This window comes from Musca autumnalis, unplaced genomic scaffold, assembly GCF_047663935.1.
Source record: "Musca autumnalis isolate F117 unplaced genomic scaffold, ASM4766393v1 scaffold_4, whole genome shotgun sequence".
Lineage (NCBI taxonomy): Eukaryota > Metazoa > Arthropoda > Insecta > Diptera > Muscidae > Musca > Musca autumnalis.
Genome location: NW_027411977.1, coordinates 155,768,704 through 155,789,462, shown reverse-complemented (window position 1 = coordinate 155,789,462; position 20,759 = coordinate 155,768,704). Strand labels below are relative to the sequence as shown.

At 37.2% G+C, this 20,759-nt stretch overlaps 1 long non-coding RNA gene across 1 annotated transcript in view; it reads right to left on the bottom strand.

Annotated features, from left to right (window-relative positions):
• Positions 1 to 20,759, bottom strand: part of LOC141402751 (uncharacterized) — a 42,170-nt gene that overhangs the window by 18,770 nt on the left and 2,641 nt on the right. Inside the window, exon 2 of the long non-coding RNA XR_012412709.1 lies at positions 20,469 to 20,757. This is a non-coding gene — a long non-coding RNA (uncharacterized lncRNA). The remainder of the gene's footprint in view (positions 1 to 20,468; positions 20,758 to 20,759) is intronic.

The following is a 20,759-nucleotide window of genomic DNA, read 5'->3' as shown; positions in this document are numbered from 1 at the left end:
TTGAAAACGTGTTAGTCTCCTCAACGACACGACAACGATCACACAAACGTACATTATTGCAATGTTATTCCATTTTCCGAAATGCCTTTTCTTGAATAGGGTCGTTATTTTTGAATGTAGAAGCTTGAAATTTTGCAAGGGCATGTGTTTTAGTTTTAGATTCAATCAAAAACGTATTTTATTTATTTTTTTTTTTTTGAGATACGTCTTCGGAAATTTCGTCGTATTCTGAATAAAATTTTGTGGGAGTTTTTTTCCCATTTCCCATCTCCCCTCATTCTGAATGCAGTTCGAATTGGGAATTTGTTCCCATGGGAAAAAAGTATACATTCTCTATCTTGAATTGTGGGAGAATTTTGTGTCTTTTTGTGGGAGTTTGAAAAAAATTTCAAGAAATTTCATATTTTTATGAAATTTCATATTTTAAGACATCTACACGACGAAGTTATTGCAAATATTTATAATGTACTGTAAAATATGTCATTAGTAGACTTCGGATTTTGCATATTCGTATATGATACAAAAACCTGCAAGAATCTAACATGTTTTACACCGATAAAAAAATTTTCCTTTATGTTATCGAAAAAAACAAAAAATGTAGTAAAAATTAGTAGATTTTTGCAGTTGTGGAACAGACCATATGTATTGAAATACGAGAAAAAGAGTCATGGTTGATTCTATTAACGCAGCACAGCAAGTAAAAACAAATCAATTTCAAAAGAATTTTTGACAATAATTATTAAAATATATTGGAAAATAACCATAATATATACAATCTTTATAACTTTTATTCATTTAAGTAATATAACCTTCGGGTTTTTTAAATCAGACGACTAACGTTCTATTGAAAACGTGTTAGTCTCCTCAACGACACGACAACGATCACACAAACGTACATTATTGCAATGTTATTCCATTTTCCGAAATGCCTTTTCTTGAATAGGGTCGTTATTTTTGAATGTAGAAGCTTGAAATTTTGCAAGGGCATGTGTTTTAGTTTTAGATTCAATCAAAAACGTATTTTATTTATTTATTTTTTTTTTTTTGAGATACGTCTTCGGAAATTTATGGTGACGATATGTAATAACACGAAAATATAATAATGGTGAAAAATATCCGAATTTATCTTTTTGAATTTTTTTAAAAATATGCAAAATACGAGTTCTTGCGATCATTAGGAATAAGTAAAACTAGCGATATAATCGTTAAACCCCTTATTAAAATTACTCCGTATCAACATACAATTTTTAAATTCGTTACAAACTTAAAAAGTTCCTATTACTTTATACACAAAAATTATGTTTGCCTACTAATTAAAAAAATGCTTACACCAATTCGCACATTCTGAAGAAAATGTGCTTGTTAGAATAATATCACACATCGCTGACTCCATTCATTAAAAAATCCATAAATCAATGCACGGTTGTTGAATTCAGTGAGTTGTGCTTTTGCTAATCTAATTCAAAAACCGCGAATTCAATGCAAATAGGCATTTTGTATAACAAAACAAAATTACAGCTCCCAAAAGTATGCTATAATAATTTGGTGTAACTAATTTCGAATTTCGATGTTTCAGCTCCCATGTTTTGATGTTCCCACGTCGTTGAGAATATGGAAAACGTGGGAATGGGAAATTTCGCTCCCATGGGAAACAGTTCCCATGGGAATGTTCAGAATTGGGCTGAATATTGACACACACGGCTAAATAAGCAACCGAACGCATATTTATTTTTGTACATTTTTGCTTATCTCGTTTTTTACGCCTAATCTTTTTTGCGTTAGGCATAATAGACAACCACGCAACATATTTAGCAGTCGGCTGACCATTCGTAAGAACGAATTAGCATCCGAGGGTGGTTTCTTGATTACAGTTGCCAACGTAGTGATAACAATGGTGTCATTTAATGCCAAAATGCCTCCATCATATGGTAGAACCTAAAGAATACTAATTACACTATGCAACACTGAAAATGCAAACAACTTCTGGTATGCATTTTTTGAAAGTACAGATTGAGGCTACAAAAACCCTAGTAGGGTTTTGTCCTGTCAGATCCAGTTCGGATTTTATGGCCTCATCTAAACCGGGCTAAAACTACAGTTTTTTGCATTTATTGTCTTTGGAAATATTATAGCCCTAAAATAGTAGAATTTATATTTTTAACAGGCCACATAAGAAAAACTCCATCTAAGGCATCAAAATCGATAAAATATAGAAAATGTTACATAATTGCTGAAATTCTGGTCAGTGTCAGCTAAACTATTGGGAGTTGAACCAAGTAGCCTCCTCAGAAATCTTCCAAATAAAGTTCACAGTAATTCCTCGGAACATACTGAAACTCTAAAATGCTTCCTTCATGTTGTTTCAGTAATATTTTGCATCATATCTTTTACAACACGTATTTCAAACAAAGTTCACACCAACAGTTTATTCTCGCATTTCAGATTTCACTACATTAGCTGTGTTCCAGAACTAAAAAGTTTTTACAATTTTTACGACTTTTACACATTTTACTCGAAAAAGCGTTCCCGTACACAAAAAAGTTGTAAAATGTTCACTTCTCTTTAAACAAAAATGGCGCTGAATGACGCTCTCTTTAAAAACTTTTTACTCGACAAATTTGAGCGTGTAAAAAATAGTAACATGGATGCCAGCGTCTGATTGGCTGGTATGCCGACTTTGACATTTGTTCCAGCTTTTTTGACGTTTTTTCCATTTTTGCGTTCCCGAACTTTTTGAAAAAACTTTTGTGTGACAACAATTTTTCTCTATTTCTCTCTTTTACGAGTTTTACTATTAAAAAGTACGGAAACAAAGCTATTATTGACATTTTTATTAAATAGTCGTTGAAAAATGTACTTATTAGGGTAACCCTAGTACTACCACATAAAATGCAACAATCTGGCAGCATCATAGCAGTGTTGCATGCATCAGTAGTTTTAAGTTATTATCTCTCTCTACTCATTGTCAGTACACAGTCAGTTAGTTACTTTGCAACCACCAATTAATAGACATCTCATCTGTACATATTTCGTCATACTTTATTTCAACTCATAAAACAACTTAAAGTTTTAATTAATTCTCTTTCGAGTTGAGCTGTTAGGCCTTTAGAGATACATTGAAAAATTAGGAGTCTACCGAAGTCCCACGCATCCAACCATTACACTACGTTTCACGGGTGGTAAATCCGATCTTCAGGTGTATTAGGATGTTGTTTTTGTGGCAGACGAAGGCAAAGCTTGGTAACTGGTATATATATCGAACTTCATTAGATAAATGTATATGCGAAATTATGTCAGTTAATTGAAACTCCAAACTTTTCCTATAGTCCTGCTTTGGTAATCCCATTTTTCAATGTTCACAAATACTATGGTAAGTTTTATTCCTACATCATTAGTAATTGCTCTTCTATATCAGAAGATTTTATTTTTTGATCATCAATTATTGTCTACTAAAGTTTTGACAAGTTGATGGTGGCTTAGAACGCTAAGACGCCGGCAACCTTGACACTCAGTTGTCGGAGACCCAGGTTCGAATCCCAGCCTGGCTCATGCTGAAATTATTTTTTATTTTTGCCTTATTAAGGCGAAGGCCATTTATAGTGATATTTTAATTAATTCTCTTTCGAGTTGAGCTGTTAGGCCTTTAGAGATACATTGAAAAATTAGGAGTCTACCGAAGTCCCACGCATCCAACCATTACACTACGTTTCACGGGTGGTATATCCGATCTTCAGGTGTATTAGGATGTTGTTTTTGTGGCAGACGAAGGCAAAGCTTGGTAACTGGTATATATATCGAACTTCATTAGATAAATGTATATGCGAAATTATGTCAGTTAATTGAAACTCCAAACTTTTCCTATAGTCCTGCTTTGGTAATCCCATTTTTCAATGTTCACAAATACTATGGTAAGTTTTATTCCTACATCATTAGTAATTGCTCTTCTATATCAGAAGATTTTATTTTTTGATCATCAATTATTGTCTACTAAAGTTTTGACAAGTTGATGGTGGCTTAGAACGCTAAGACGCCGGCAACCTTGACACTCAGTTGTCGGAGACCCAGGTTCGAATCCCAGCCTGGCTCATGCTGAAATTATTTTTTATTTTTGCCTTATTAAGGCGAAGGCCATTTATAGTGATATTTTAATTAATTCTCTTTCGAGTTGAGCTGTTAGGCCTTTAGAGATACATTGAAAAATTAGGAGTCTACCGAAGTCCCACGCATCCAACCATTACACTACGTTTCACGGGTGGTAAATCCGATCTTCAGGTGTATTAGGATGTTGTTTTTGTGGCAGACGAAGGCAAAGGATTACCAAAGCAGGACTATAGGAAAATTTTGGAGTTTCAATTAACTGACATAATTTCGCATATACATTTATCTAATGAAGTTCGATATATATACCAGTTACCAAGCTTTGCCTTCGTCTGCCACAAAAACAACATCCTAATACACCTGAAGATCGGATTTACCACCCGTGAAACGTAGTGTAATGGTTGGATGCGTGGGACTTCGGTAGACTCCTAATTTTTCAATGTATCTCTAAAGGCCTAACAGCTCAACTCGAAAGAGAATTAATTAAAATATCACTATAAATGGCCTTCGCCTTAATAAGGCAAAAAACTTAAAGTTTTATTCAATAAATGAATTGATTGTTATGTTTAAACATCGTCTTTCATTCAATCAACCACCTCCGTAAGAACATAACAGTACTGAAAACAACGGCATAGAGGCATTTTACAACAATGACATGTTCCGAAGAGTTGTGTATTACATTCCAGGGAATATTTTTCCAAAAGAAAACATTAAGAAAAAATTAATGGTTTTGTAGATATTGTGCGAAAAGTATACAAATTATGAACATTTTCGATTTTCGAGTTTTTCTAGTTCGTTATTTCTCCAAATATTTTTATCTTGCCCTTATCTACAAATCTGCTTCATATGTCAGACGAAGATTCACATAGGTTTCAGAGATATAGCCCAGAATTGCTTTAAAAAGTCAATATTTAACCATGTTTAGATGGGGCCATAAAATCCAAACTGGATCTGACACAACAAAACACAACTACGGTTTTTTGTCGTTTGGGTCTGTACTTTCAAAAATCCTCAGCTCAAATTGTTTGCACAAGATTACCTTAAAAATGTTGCACAGTGTTATTATTGTTTAAAAATAAAAAAATATATATTGAACAGCTTCACCAAAAATTCACATGTCCTTTGAACGAAAAAGTGGAATTAATTATATCGTGATTTTTAATGCATTACACTGGTAACCCTGGGGCCTAATTACGTGATTCGATTCGATCGAGTATTTGCTCGTCAAAAAGATTTCGACACGATAAAAAAGCGGCATGACGAGATTCGATCGAAATCGTTGATCGAATGTTTCGAGAGTAACCGGTAATCGAACTATGAAAACCTATGTGTACTATAGGGAATATTATGAAGGTAGATGTAAAAAAGGTGTTTTTTGAAAGCAAGAACCAAAAAAACTAAATTATGAATGAAAAATGTAAATATTTGTGGAATTTGTTGAACAATACATTCAATAATAATTTCGGAATGAAGTTGTGCTATGAAAATAAGAAAATTATTAATTCTTGCAAAATCGTTTTGACATTGTTGTAACGGATTGCTGATACATCTACCTTAATAATCCTCTCTCAAAATAAATGAGAGAGAGTTTGGTGGATGTTTTGCATTAGCCTCTCTGAGAGAATATTTCCTTTGGTAAACAACGGGGGAATGAAATGTTTAAAATGTACTTCCCTTATACAATAAAGGCTATTAATATTAAATATTTTTTTTTCTTTTTTCCAGAAATGCTTATTTTAACGACTGCAAAAGTAATTTTTGGTTAATGATTGCATGCATTTTAATTCTAAATTTATCACAATTTCTCAAAACGACTGCAAAGGACTTTTCCCAATTTCTCTTGTTATATTGTCTAAAAAATGCTGCCAATTATTTACTAACATCGTTTTTCTTCTATAAAACGACAACAAACAACAATTTTTACATTTTAAACAAAAAGACAATAAGGAAATCTTTCATTTTATTCGTTTACGATAGGTAATTTGGCCTCGAGAAATTACTCGCAAATTTATGCTCAATTACTCGATAATTTTACTCGATAACGAATGTTGTCATCCCAACTTTGAGTACTCAGGTCGAAACAACTCGATATCGAATCACATAATTAGGCCCCTGATCTCAAAAACAATAGTTTGCTGAAAACATGGCTAAGCCGTTGAAACTTTGTTGCTTATTCTCTTTTCTGATATGTGTTGATCATGTGTGCTGCAAAATATGAGTATGCGTGCCCGATGCTATTTTATGAAAGCGACAATATCAGATAGAATCAGCATCGCTAGCAAAATTTTTGTGAAATTTGTTGCTACATATTGCCCTTGTTCATTGTTGTTAAACGTATTTCGAAGAAATTTTAGCAGGAAAAGCTGCAAATATTCGGTGCTTTTGCTAATATGGCGTTAGCATTTTAAACCCTGAAATAAAGCATTACAATTGGAAAAGCAGTACTAAAAGACTAATCGTTTTGACACATTTTTTAGCCATTATAAATTTTATGACTTTTGCGGCTAATAATGGTCCAACAGTATTGGTTGTGATAAAGTTCAGCGATGAAAAAAGCGCCATGGAGGAGGGTCTTTAAACAAATAAAATCCCATGAGACCAACTTAAAAATAAAGAATGACGAATCAATCCCACGCCCGCTCTCGTACCACACAACATCATTGTTCCGGCCAGTGGCTGCCACCTCAGTGTACATATGTTTGGTATTTGTTTAGTTTTTCTGTGTCGGGAGCAGCATATCCCGGAATGCCTGCTCCGGATTCTTTTGGTCCGTGCCGAGACGGAGGAAAACCCAGGACCAATATATTTGTGTACAGCCTTCTATGAGATGGAATAGATGTCAGGAGTGGGTTGCTCTGGACTTGTCCACGTGAGGGACTATGTTGCTGCATGCTGTGTGGATACAGTCGCCACTGAGTCGTCATCGGATTACGAAACTCCCTCGTCGTCTGATTATGAGACTACCCCGCAGTCTCCGAGACAACAACACCAGCTTTTAACACCAGCCGTTGTTGTCCCAATCCCGGAAAATGCATCCTTTTTCCAATTTAATTGCTATGGACTCCGAGGACGTATCTCGTTTGAGCCTGTCTCTGATGGGGTAGCAGTCGGGTGTGGAACTGCACTGGCTGAGCAGATTGACAGCTCTACGTCTTGCTCGGTCAATGAGGACGCCCCTACCACAATTAGAGAAGAGTGTCACAGTTCGTCGGACATAACCATAGTCACCTGGCAACCAGTAATTTCCCTTGGATCAGACCATCTCCCCATAATTGTCTCCATTAGCAGACCACCCGATTTCATCACCTCTGAACTCCGCACATTCGTTAATCATGGGAAAGCTGATTGGGACAGTTTCAAATACCGTTGGTCCATTGTGTTCATCCTGTGTAGACTGTTGAAGATGTGAGGATGTTGATGCAGCAGTATGGCGAGATGAGGATGATAGGGTAGAGATGATGGTGAAGTGTAGGAGATGATGAGTTGATGGTGCAGCGCAGATAGAATGGAGATGAGAGGTTTGATACCGAGATATAGATTATATTGTGCTGGAAAAGTAGAAAAGTCTGATTAGTATTTAATAGTTAAGGACCTTTGCCAAGCCATGATAGATGTTTGGCAAAAGTGGGTAGAACAATGGGATATATGTTAGACAGGAAGATCAGAGTGTCTATCTCATACCTACCTAGTGTTCGGTATCTTCTTGTTTGCAAGAAGGGACACCTACAAAGCAGATGTTCGACAGCCTCTATCTCCTCCGAAGTATGCCGATGGTAGTGCCACCGATGTGCCGACCGGTTTCATCAACTGATAAGTCGACAGACTTAGAGCCACCTCGAGCCAGTTCATCTGCTACCTCGTTTCCCATAATGTTGCTGTGACGCGGAATCCAACATAGCTTTACGATATCGTGTATATCCTGCAGAGCTCTCCTACAATCAAGAATAGCTATTGAATTTATGGTCCATGACTTGAGGGCCGCTTGACTATCGACATTTATAGTCACCGGAGGAAATATGCACTCAGCTCATGCGATGCGTCTTTGCTTGGGAAGATGACGGTCAAGGAGTCGAACTATACCATGCCAACGTCCTGACTACCGGAGTCCAAAAGCAGTTCTCGCCGCCTGAAACTGGATTAGGATATCCAAAGGTTGGAGATCCAGGATGACGTTTAAAGCACCTTGAGGAGTGATTTTAATCGATCCGGTAATCATCAGTGACGCGGTTCTTTGTACACTTGAAAATTTGGAGAGTAACGCTTTGTTCCCAAGATCTTGCCACCAGACCAGACCAACATAGGTAAGTATGGGCAGGACCACTATTACATACAGCCAGTGTATGATCTGTGGTCTCAATCCCCAGCTTTTCCCTATTGAGTTCTTACAGTAGTAGAGTGCCATGAGGCCCTTCTTCGTTCGCTCCTCTACATTTCTTTTCCATGTCAAGCAATGGTCCAGAATAGTGTCGAGGCCACCCCGTCCAGGACTGGAGGCTCGAAATTGGGAATTTTGCTTTTCTTAGTAAATAGTACAAGCTCTGTTTTTTCTGGGTTTACTCCCAGACCGTTGTTCTGGGCCCAGCTTGCAAGATGTACTAAGCCTCATTGCATGAGCTCAGACAGGGTTGGCAGGAATTTGCCACTTATCAGCACATCATCAGCATATGCAACCACCTTGATCTTCACCTCAAAAAGTCGAAAATGGGTCCATTATGGGAGCACGCTTAATGTATGTCAGATTATAGCTCGCACTTTAACCTTTCCAAAATGGTGCTATATGTTGTAATACATTCTCTGGATGCATAGATATGGCCCTTAGAATCTTCAGAACTCGGTTCTGTAGGGCTCATTTCTTTACATTACACGATGGGGCCAATAGCAGGTTTTCGAGGCAAAAAGTCAATTTTTGAAGTGAACAATTTGAAAAAAATAATAACGGATTTCGATTGCCAACACTCTGAATCACTAAAAATAAAAAAATAAATCAATCTGGTAACATCACATAGCGACATACTGATCTGGCAATGGTGACATATTTTCTTATGCATCATTTTCCGACATTCATTATAAATAAGTAGTGAAAGCATTTTAGGCGCCAAAAAGAACATTTCAACATTTTTTTATTTTTTAAACATGGAAAGCTCTTCAATGGGTATGTAAAATAAGATAATGTTAACAAATAATAAAAATGTTATGTGTGGTAAATGCATTTTTGAGTTAAGATGTTATGTCTTTTTTGGAGTATTTTGCTTTGTTATCCATGTGTTCTCTGGATTATAACTTTTGAGATCTAGGTAGATCTAGGATATTATATATATGTGGTGAAAGGTATTAATGTGTACTATCATTTTGTGAAAAAATTAGCTGCGCCTATCTGCGCCTTTTCATAAAAATCTGATTTCATATGTCGTAATACTTAAAGATATGGACATTTTTATGTTTTGGTTGGCGAATAATCGGAAACCCATTTATGTTACCAATTGGATTTCGGAAAAAATTAATAGACGTATATAATAATAATAATATATAATTTCAAAGATATCGCAAACTTTGGCTTTTGTGGCGGAATCTTAGCCGATTTTTACTAAATTTGGAACCTTTTTTTATTAACTTATAACAAACCACAGACAAAACCATGAAATTTGAACATATGTATATAGGGGAGCAATTTCTATATCTGAACCGATTTCAATATAACTTGACAAACTTATTTGTAGTCCGAATTCCGTAACATTTTCCAAATTTTATTGTAATTTGATGGAATTTGCATGCTTGGTCAATCATTTTCCTAAAATCGGGCGAACATATATATGGGAGCTATATCCAATTCTGAACCGATTTCTATATGATTTGCCAAAAATGTTTCTAGACCAAAATCCGTCACACATTTCAAATTTCATCAAGATTGGACATACATAGCGGGATTGGTGCACCAAATACCTAAAATCGGGCGAAAATATATCGACGCCTCCAAACAATAGTATGCTAAGTCGACTTAGCATGTTTTCAAGTTCTTTACATTTTTATATTTAACGTCCTTTAACTTAAATTCTGTCAAATTTTGGTAATGATCGGACAATCCGAACAGAAGTTATGAACAAATATTTACTTAGCATAGTACTGAAGGTCAAAGAAATTTTCAAACTTTTAGAGCTTGTCCTGCAAAACTCGCTTTTCAGAATTAGCAAACTATTATTTGGAGGTGTCGAACGTCCTTTAACTTAAATTCTGTCTAATTTTGGTAATGATCGGTCAATCCGAACAGAAGTTATAAACAAATATTGACTTAGCATAGTACTGAAGTTCAAAAAATTTCCAAACTTTGAGAGCTTCTCCTGCAAAACTCACTTTTTAGACTTAGCATACTATTATTTGGAGGTGTCGATATATGGGAGCAATATCAAAATCTGAACCGATTTCAATATAACTTGGCAAACTTATTTGAGGTCCTAATTCCGTGGTATTTTCCAAATCGCATAAAAATTGGGTAGAATTTGCGGGTTTGGTCCATCAATTGCTTCAAATCGGGCGAACATATATACGGCAGCTATATGTATATATGAACCGATATGAACCAAATTTGGCATATTAGTTTCTAAGCCTATTATAAACATATGTACAAAATTTGGAAGGTCTAGTTTGCCCCAGTGATTTGTTGCCTCGAAAACCTGTCATTGGCCGCATCGTGCATTATAGGTGTCTATGGGAAATTTTACATTTCTAAATTGAACAAAATTTTCTTTTTTACTTATAATTTTTTTTAAGTAGCCGGCCCACGGTGGTCGAAATCACTGATCTAGCGGCGCGAAATTCATAACTTGCAAACGAATTGAGATACGTCACTGAAATTTTGCACAAACTCAGCTTGTACCTGTGGGTAATAATGGGCCAAATATGAACAATATCGGCTAATGTTTTGGTATAGCCCCCATGTAACGGTACCTTCCGATTTTCGGTATTTTGAGGATTTAAGCCACAATTTCGCAGCAAATTAGCTGTAATTTGGTATTTAGGGTTCCTAGTGGTCACAAAATATTTCCACCAAAAGTTATGAACATAGGTCCACGTTTTGATATAGCCCCCATGTAACCGTACCTCCCAATTTAAGGTATTTTGAATATCATGGCCACATTTTTAATTCAACTTGGCTGTAATTTTGCACTCCGTGTTTTCACTGCGTATAAAATCTTCTTGCAAAACATTTTCAATACGGATTTATGTTTCGATGTAGTCCCTTTTATGGTACCCCCGATTCGTTGAATTTTTACTTGTTATCCCATATTTAATAACATATTTAGCTATAATATGGTATTATAGTGTCTCCGGGGGTAGAACTCCTCCTTGCAAACATTTCTCTAGATAGGTCCATATTTTGATTTAGCTCCCATACAAAAGCACAGCTAAATATGTACAAATTTCACGCAAAATCCCTTATTTTAAATGTGCAGTCATCAAAAGATTTGCAAATATTTGCAGCCCGAATGTGGTTATTCAGTATCCAGAGAGTCCAATTTCATTCCGCAAAAACAAATCGGACCTAAGTTCGGCTAAGTTTACAAGATGCACTCTATGGAACAAGCGCGTACAATCCATAAAAACACTAAAAAATTGAATTTTTTGAAAATTTATTGCTATATAACTAATTACCTCCAGACCCCAAACTAATTTTTATAATTTAAATCACACCCTCTGCTATTAATTAAAAATATATCTTGTCCATTTTCATTACGAATTTATTTAACATTTAAACAAATATGAAGTTAATTTTTTGAAACAATTTTTTAAAATCTGATGCAACAAAAACTCTTGTATTTGATAGCGAATAACTGAGTGAATATTTACAGCAACAAAAATGAAAAAACAAAATCTTTGTCTGCAAAGTGTCTGTAATCGATACAATGGAAAATATTTCGCAATTTTATAGTTCGATTTTTTTACTTTCGCGCCGCTAGATCAGTGGTTTCGACCAGTGTGCGGCCTTCGGCCGGGAATTTAAGACTTTCTCCTATGGACAGGCGCAAATCTCGGGAACGGGAACCAAATTTTCTTTTAAATTATACATTTTTCTTTAAGTAGACGGCCTTTGGCCGGGGATTTAAGACTTTCTCCTATGGACAGGTGCAAATCTAGGGAACGGGAACACATTTTTCTTTTAAATTATAAATGTTTCTTTACATAGCCGGCCTTCGGCCGGGGATTTAAGACTTTCTCCTATGGACAGGTGCAAATCTCGAGAACGGGAACAAAATGTTTTTTCTAATTTTTAATTTTTTTCTATAAATAGCCACTTGGAGAAACCGGGTTTTCGAGATTCTAGGTTAGGTTAGGTTAGGTTTAAGATGCGTGGCTGTCATACTGACAGTCACTCCACTCGGAGACCTAGAGGTCCATTGTGATCATCCAGACTATTGTTGTTGTTGATTGATGATGCTGATGTTGTGATGTGATTATGTGTATGTGTTGTGCTGGTTAAATGTATCTGGTTATTGTGTATGATTATATGGTGATTGTGTGCATGATGATATTTGTTTGTTGCTGATTGAAATGATGGTGATCCTGTTGTTATTATGATGGAAGTTGAATTCGGTAGTTTTTGCCAAGAGGTAGTTTGGAGGTGTTAATGATGTGCGGGTTCCAGTGTTATGTGCTATGGGGAGATGGTTGATTAGGTAGGGGGTTCGGATAGGGAGGGGAAATGGAAATGTATAGGATAGGAGAGAAGAGAGAGAAGAAAATAGAGTAATTAGTGTAAGTATAGCTGATGATCATAAAGTAAGGAGAGAGAAGTTCGAAATTTAGAGGAAAATATAGATGTGAATATATATAAATATATTGTTACGAATGTAACTGATAGGTTTAAGTTAGTTTAGTTTAATTTCCGTTAATTTAAAAATTTGAATTGTAACGTAAAGTTTTTATTACGCAGTTACTTTATTTAAGCAACAACAACTACCATGTAGAACTCTCTTCATTATTCTAGATGTTACTTTACCTTTCATTAATGTGCTTTTATTTTGTTTTGCCATAATCATGTAATTATTGTTTAGTTTGTTACTTCTTTGCACTTGTTTGTTGTTGTTACGTCATTACTGTGCTTGTCGTCCAATTGTATTCCCCCATGTATGTATGTGAGTATGGTTGTTCGCTTAGTGCGAATGTGCGTCTGTGTGTTCGCTGCACAGATTCGAGATGTTGCCATATGTGTTCTGGAGGACTCTAGAACAGGGAGACTTTGGGATATAAATATAGGGGAACTGGCAATGACGAGTGGAGTTGTGTTTTAAGCGTTGAACTGAACAGATCGGTTAAATAAGAGCTGCGTGCTAACTAGAGACTTGCTGTGTGCTTTGTAATTAAAGTCGGTTCTGAATAAGTGTAATAAAGTAAATAAAGCATTGTAGAAACGTAATCTAAAACGAACCCTGTTTTATTTGGTACAAATCGTACTGGGGAATAAAACAACGTCTACACGGAGATTAGTTAAATCTAATTCCACACCAATTGGTGTCAGGAAGTGAGATTACGATCATCCTACAATGAAGTTTAAGGATCTACGAGTGGAAGACTTGAAGAAGGAGCTAAGTAAGTTGGAGTTGTGTTCTACTGGCAACAAGGCCGAACTACAAAAACGCTTGTTGGAAGAGTTCGAGCGCCGTGGAATGAACATCGATGAATATGAGTTCGACGGTAAGGAAGAAGTCGAGTTATCGACAAAGGACGAATCCAGCGTTGAGGAAGTTTCGTCGGTAGCTGCCAGGGGTGACGATTTGAAATCAATGCTGGCTATGATGATGCTGGAAATGAATAAGAAAAATGAAGAAACTTCCAGGCTTATGGCGGAAATGAAATCTGACAAATGTAAGATGTTAGAAGAGATGTCTAGAAAGAATGAAGAAACTTCTAGACTTATGATGGACGAAATGAAAGCAGAAAATTGCAGGATGGTTGAAGAAAATTCTAGAAAGAGTGAAGAATATTCCAGAAAATTAGAGGAAAAGTTGGAGGAGAACTCTAGAAAAATCACCGAAAACTTAATGGCAGAAAATTCTAGGATGTTTGAAGAAAATTCAAGAAACTTAAAAGAGGAGTTGGAAGAGAATTCTAGAAAAATTAACGAGAAACTCGAGAACATCACGATAGTGATTGAAAAGAGAGTAGAAAACATGGAGGTGCAAATTAAAGAGTTGGATAAAAAGATTCTGTCTGTTGACGAGAAATTTCTGGCCCATGACGAGAAATTTGTGAACCTGGAGAAGAAAATGTCGGAACTGGAAATCAAAGGCGGTCCAGTGAGAGCTATTCATAACACGTTAAAAATTAAGCCTCCAGTGTTCGACGGCTCTACCCCTTTCAATGTGTTCAAATTACAGTTCGAGACAGTGGCTGCTAGAGATTCTTGGAACGACAACGACAAGGCGGTATCACTCCTGATGGCATTGAAGGGTGATGCTGCTGACGTATTACAGAGTATTCCCGCCGCTTCTAGGAACAACTATGGAGATATAATGGCTGCTCTTGAACGTAGGTACGGTAGTGAACACAAGCAAGAGATCTACCGAATGGAACTGAGGGGAAGAGTCCAGAAGCCAAATGAGACTTTACAAGACTTTGCGGCTGATATTGAGCGGTTGGCGCAGTTGGCATATCCAGGAGAGACACATCCATTGGTGGACCGCATAAAGATTGAGACATTTGCAAGTGGTATTCGTGATCCAGAGATAAAATTTGCGACGTATGCGGCACCGATAGGAACATTTGCAGAAACCGTGTCATTTGCCCTGGGCCAAGAAACCGCGAAGATGCTGGTGAAACCTAAAGCTTACAACGTGCTGCAAGTTGAGGACAACAATTCCCAGACCGTTGTCGACCTGCTGAAAGATGCACTGATGCGTGTAAAACGAGGGGCTGCTAGAACGAAAAAGACTTGTTACCACTGTCGTAAAGCTGGACACATTGCACGAGAATGCATATTGGAACGACCAAGGCCCAGATCCACCTCACCGCCTTCAAAAAGCGACGACCAACCGGTGGCCAAGAATCTGGAAAGAGAGATATCAGGTGAATCAAATAAAATGAATTCCGTCGATCACGAGGCGCCGCTGGCAGAGGATGAAAACGATGGTCCCACAATTTCTATAGCCATAGTCCAGCAGAAGAACCACAACTTAACGGTGAAAGGCTTCGTCAATGGTGTATTGCGTACCTTGACATTGGACACCGGTGCAACAAAGTCCATTATTAGACCGGATGTGGTAAAAGGGAAGGTATTGCCGTTAAATGGAGTCAAATTGCGGACGGCCACAGGCGAGACTACAACGGTGCATGGAAAGGCCTACCAAAGGCTGAGCATGGGTAGAAAATCTGTAAATTTCGATTTTGTAGTGGCCGATATTATGGACGAAGTTATACTTGGTGTAGACTTCATGATTGCCTTCGATATCAACCTGGACATAAAGCACCGTGTGATGACTTGGTCCAATGTCGAAATACCGATAAGTGTGGGCTACAATGAGGAAAGCAAACATCGCCCAAAGGCAGAATCCGGCGAGATCGCTGTCGATGTCCGTACGCTGAAGGTGGAAGCCGCCGACAATTGGCCCGTAGGAAAGCGGAAAAATCCAGCAACGAGGACGAGAAAGCGAAGATGTGCGTCGAGGAAAGGTCCATCGAAAAGCGGCCGTACAACAAGGAAGGGCAAGTCCGATGATGACCAGGTGGCACTTAGGAAGGTGACCACAAAGAAAGAAGGTATAAGGTCAAGATTCCTGGAGAGAAAGCAACGTCCAGAAGAGCAGAAGTCCAAAGCTGACGCAGTAGAGGGTACAACTAAATCGGTTGCCACCACTACGGAACGAGAACTGCGTCTAGTCAAGAGGAACAGGCTTGAGCGGGAGGCAGTGTTACCAATGCCCATACCACAGAGAGGGAACTGTGCCTATTCGGGACGAACAGGCTTAAGCGGGAGGCAATGTTACGAATGTAACTGATAGGTTTAAGTTAGTTTAGTTTAATTTCCGTTAATTTAAAAATTTGAATTGTAACGTAAAGTTTTTATTACGCAGTTACTTTATTTAAGCAACAACAACTACCATGTAGAACTCTCTTCATTATTCTAGATGTTACTTTACCTTTCATTAATGTGCTTTTATTTTGTTTTGCCATAATCATGTAATTATTGTTTAGTTTGTTACATCTTTGCACTTGTTTGTTGTTACGTCATTACTGTGCTTGTCGTCCAATTGTATTCCCCCATGTATGTATGTGAGTATGGTTGTTCGCTTAGTGCGAATGTGCGTCTGTGTGTTCGCTGCACAGATTCGAGATGTTGCCATATGTGTTCTGGAGGACTCTAGAACAGGGAGACTTTGGGATATAAATATAGGGGAACTGGCAATGACGAGTGGAGTTGTGTTTTAAGCGTTGAACTGAACAGATCGGTTAAATAAGAGCTGCGTGCTAACTAGAGACTTGCTGTGGGCTTTGTAATTAAAGTCGGTTCTGAATAAGTGTAATAAAGTAAATAAAGCATTGTAGAAACGTAATCTAAAACGAACCCTGTTTTATTTGGTACAAATCGTACTGGGGAATAAAACAACGTCTACACGGAGATTAGTTAAATCTAATTCCGTAACAATATATATAACTATAGATAAACTACAAGGGAATATTGCAGATTTCAAGTCTGTACTGACCTGCCCCAGAGCCACTTAAGGCTCTTGCAGTACGATACCAGAATTGTTGGGTTGACAGAGGAGAAGTAGGAAAGAGATTCAATCACATGTACACCAAAAAGTAAATGCCTTTTGACAATTAGTCTAGGGCATTTACATAGAAGGTGCTCAATTGTCTCCGTTTCCTCCTCATCCTCACATAGCCTACAGTACTCAATGCTGTTGCCATCCCACTTGCATGTCATAGATCTAATGCCACAGTGGCCAGTTATGACTCCTGTGGCGATCCTGATCTCCGACTTGCAAAGTGAGAGAAGGGACGCAGTTCTACGCCTCGAGATTGCCGGCCAGATTGACTTTGATACCTTACAGCCAGGTACGTCCTGCCATATCCTTTCGGTTTTCTCTGCGTAGAACTGGCTAAGCTTGCCGAGGAAGTAGCAAAGCGGGGGTTTAACGTAGTCCTCTACCATGAGGTTAGAGGACTGGGAGCCACGTCTTGCTAGTTCGTCAACAATCTCGTTTCCCTCAACATTACAGTGCCCTGGCACCCAACATAGCCTAACGCGTAAATTACATGTTTTTAATAAGGATCTACAGTTTTGAACAATCCTAGATTTAATAGTGTAAGACCTTAGCGCCTTAAGGGCGGCCTGACTATCTACGTAGATCGTAACTGCCCTGCCTGTTTCGTCCGTCAGTCCTACTGTTAATTCTAAGGCCTTCAATACTGCGAAGACCTCCGCTTGAAAAACACTGCAATTCGTATTAAGCTTGTAAGAGCGTTTAACGTTCAGCTCCTCGCAGTACACCCCCGCACCAGTACCTTCGACCATCTTAGAGCCATCAGTAAAGATGGAGAGGCTATCAGGTAGTGGCCTGCCATGCTCCCATTCACTTCTGTCAGGGATATAGACCTCCGCTGCATCAAAGTCCAGCGAAGGCGAGATGTAGTCTGTTACAGACCCTCCGTCACGCAGTTCGATCTGACTGCTAAGATGTAAAATGCTAGAGATTCTAAGAGCCATATCTCTGGATCCAGAGAAGTTATCACAACATATAGCACCATTTTGGAAAGTGGGAGCTATAATCTGACATACATTAAGCAGGCACCCATAATGGGCCCATTTTCGACTTTTTGGGGTTTTTTTTTTAAAAATCCGGGTCCAAAAATCAGTTTTTGGGTTATAGCAATCGGTTCGGGTCCAATAACCGGGTAACCGGGTCCGCCCCCAAGAAAATTATACATTTCCGTGATCAGCACAACAATATCTACCTCTGGAAAAAAAAATTCAAAAAAATCGGAGAGTTTTTACTAAACTAGAGTTAAGCCTTCCTATTCTTTTATACCAGTCAAGTTGTTCCTTGCAAAAATATTCTCCACCTTGGTCAGTAGTAATTTTTGATATTGACATCCCTCTGAATAGACTAGTGACCATAGCTTCGTATTCTTTGAATACTTCGGACTTCTTTTTAATCGTATACACCACTGCAAAGTGAGTGTACTCATCTATAAAACTAACGAAGTATATTGCACCATTCCATACAATTTTTTCAAATGAGTGAATCAGAGTGAATTCTCTCCAGTACTCTTTTCGCTCTTACCCGTGTATCATCAAATGGTTCTCGGCATTGCTTACCATCTACACATGCATCACAAAAGGCTAACAGCCCAATCATGAATAAAAATTCTGTGCGGAATTTCTGTATTTTCTCTTCTCTCCTATCACAAACAAAAAATCCGCACGGAAAAACATTCCGATGGAGAAAAAGTAGGTATCATGAAAGCTCTCAAACATGTGTTTTCCTCAAAAAAAATCTCTCTTGCAAAACTGAAGGGAGATTACCCAAAAATGTTGTAAAAAACATGCAAAATAAACATTTTTTGCGTTTTTATACTAAAATCTTGAATTCGCGGTTGGAAATTTATTAAAAAATTAACATACGTACATATTTCACAAAATAACATTAGTTTGCAAACTCGGCCACACTCAACTTTTTGTACCGATCAACGAAGGATGGCAGAATTTTGCACATACTAAACACAGCTTCGTTATTGTTGAAAAACACTGGATAAATGCATATTTCCAATTATTTTTATATCAAAATTCATATTTTTTCAATTTTTGCCATCTTTTTTATTAAAAACACTCGTTTTTGATACATCCATGATAGTGGCAGTTCCATAGCAGAATGCACTATTTCCTTGGAATTTTACAATCTTATTTGATGATTTTCATAACAAGTAACATCTTCTGAATTTCTTTGATGTGTAAAAATGTAATTTATTTGATTAAATTTGTTTATTTTGTCTAAAAACACTTAACATTTTTTTGTTTTCACAACAATTAGGGCACACAAGGTACTGCCAAATTCAATGATTATTTTTCCCCAATTATTCATGATAGGAGGAATGTTCTCTAGAGAAAAAACTATTCCGCGAGAACTGCATTCCGCAAATATATTCATGATTGGGCTGTAACTGTTGGTTCTGTAGATTCAGATTTTCGATTGCATTCATTTTTGATAACATCTTTAACCTCTAGCGCCCATGGTACAATAAAGTAGAGGTAGGCCAGGTATGAAAATCACTGAAAAATTCCACCGTGCAGCCATGGCTTAAAACGTCAAATGGCATGGTACAATAATAATGGTAGATGTATCTGCATAGCTATCCCGTATTACAAAAACATATGGAACTTAGAGCTTCACTTTTTATATGTTAAAAGTGCCATATAGAGTAAAAACCACAGTCTATACAGTCGGACACTCAGCCCTGACTATTTAGTTTGCTGTCAAATACATTATTGTGACATAAAATACAAAGGAAATCGAATCACAATAATGAACAATCTATTATGTTTGTTGTCAAAAGTTGTTAACAGAACACTGAATGACCGACCTTCTGTAGGCCTTGGTAAAAACATTTCTTTAGCTGGGCTCCAGAATATTCTTGTTGGAAAAGTGTTCCAAAAATAGCAAAAGTTCTTCCCAAACTTATGACAGTGAAAAAATGTCATTCACTTATTTTCTACTTGACAAGTTTGGCTAATCTGACATCGTGATTTCTGGCATCCAATTTGCAGATAAATGTCAGCAGAATTTTTACAAAAATTGCAATTTTTACATTCCCGTACTTTTGGAACAAATTTAAATTAATATCAATAATATTTAAATTGATAAATCGTCCATTCGTATGTTTTGCTAAAAAAAATCAACAATTTTATTTTGCCACGCGAATAGACATTTTTTGTCCTTGTTTTCAATTTTAAGATATAGTGTTGGAACAATTCAGCGATGCATCTACCTTTATAATTGCATAATGTCAAAAACAGTACAAATAGTCAACCCTGCTTTTGACAGATTAGGCCATAAAAAGAAAAAATTGTAATCAGCTGTTAGCTGTGGCCTACCTTTACTTTATTCTACCATGCTAGCGCCGATGCGACCTGGGGCTCAATTCCGTTTCTATGAAAATGTGAAATGAAAACTTTTATAAAGGAGAAAACTGTCAAATGAAAAAAAACTATAAAGGAATTTTTTTTCATTTTAAATTTTCATAGAACAAGAATCCAGCCCCTGGTCTTCGATGCCACAAAGCTTCGTCATTTTTGTCGGAAGCCAGAGCGATTGCCATTGTTAGATTTGTCTTTAATTCGTAAAGGTTGCCAGATAATTGTGCTAATGCTATTATCTTACCGTTCTTAATCATATTTGCTTTGTTTCCAGTGAATTAGACTTGTACGCCGGCAGAAATCAATTTTCTTACAGATAAAAGATTATCTCGCAAATCTGGAACATATAGCACTTCCTTCATTACCAGGGGAAATCCGTTACAGCTGATACCATTGATTTCTCCATAATGCCGTGCAAACAGGGATTCATTATTCTTGCAACATTAATTTCTACACGTTCTTGAGATTTTTAAAGCACACATTTTCGTTGATAAGGTGGTCACTTGCGCCCGAGCCCAAAAATAATGGTATTTCT